The following is a 1,338-nucleotide window of genomic DNA, read 5'->3' on the forward strand; positions in this document are numbered from 1 at the left end:
AGGATTATAGCTGAACAAAAGAAAAATTACAAAAATGTCATTGTTTTAATACTTTAGATTATTTCATTAATTACTTTATTCCACCATTCAGTGTAACTATGAAGATTTACAGTAACATACTGAGAAATCAATATACAAGATATACAAAGCCCAAACAGAATGCATTGTGATATGAAGACAAATGTCTTACTGATTGATTCTGGATCAATGTAATGTTATTTCATGACTGTAAGACTGTAAAGAAATAACAACAGCTAAAGTTACCTACACAGAGTTGGTGCTAGTTGCTTTGGAATCAAACTACTTTAAACATAAGCAATTCTAGTATTTTTTTTTTTGAGTCAAAGCAGCTTGTATTTTGGGTATCTCCACTATATTTTCTGAAAAGACCATACCCTTCACAAATCAGTGATCAGCCAGCAGTTAGTACCAGCCATATGAACATTTAAACATAAGCCCAGGAGTGCAAAGCACAACCAGACAGTTTTAGGTTATGAGTTTTAAGTAACTAAATCACTGCAAAGAAGGTCAATATCCGCATGCCTTTGAGTTGTGCTTTTATGTACTTGGTTTTCAACATTTTTCTTTAAGACATCTGAAAATAAACTTTTTAGTTTATTATCTCATTGTTATCCATAAAAATAGACTTTCCTACAGCTTAATTTAACAATCCTCCAATTGTGGGCTTGTTCCAGAAAGCTCAAGTTGATATTTTAAAACAGATGCTTTGCTGGGCAACATAAATGGAAAAATACTACTAGTATTTCCAAAGCTGACAGTACCTTTTTCACAAGCAATAGAAATGTAACTCCAGCCAATACGTGCCAAAACTGTTTCAGCTCTAGAAAACAATGAATTAAACCCTACCTGTGCTTTTAACATTAAATACTGTTCTTTCTTTCTGTAAGAGACATTTCTGTGGCTAATTTTACTTTACTACCTGTTGCATATTATGAGCCAACTGTCTAGTGGCAGATGCAACGCAGTAAGAGCTGCGTCTATAAAAGAATGGAACACAAGACTCTGTCAGACTGATGCAAAACCTGGAGGTAATAAACTTTTGAACTTAGCTGGAGAGTTCAGTAATCACTGAAGCCTGACAAAACCAAGATCACTAAATGATGGTGAATAATCATCAAGAGGAAACTGAAATAACAGGATGTCTCATGGAAAAACAAACCTCTGCAGCCAGTTTCACACGGTGTATTTCAGCATGAACCATCTCCCTCAGGTATTCTAATCAACGGCAGAATTACCATTTTTTTCCTGACAATGAATTAAAAAGTTTGGCTCAATATTCACAGTATGCTAGCTTCCACCCAATTCTTCCTCCTAGCA

The sequence above is a fragment of the Pterocles gutturalis genome, unplaced genomic scaffold (assembly GCF_000699245.1).
Source record: "Pterocles gutturalis isolate BGI_N339 unplaced genomic scaffold, ASM69924v1 scaffold22294, whole genome shotgun sequence".
Lineage (NCBI taxonomy): Eukaryota > Metazoa > Chordata > Aves > Pterocliformes > Pteroclidae > Pterocles > Pterocles gutturalis.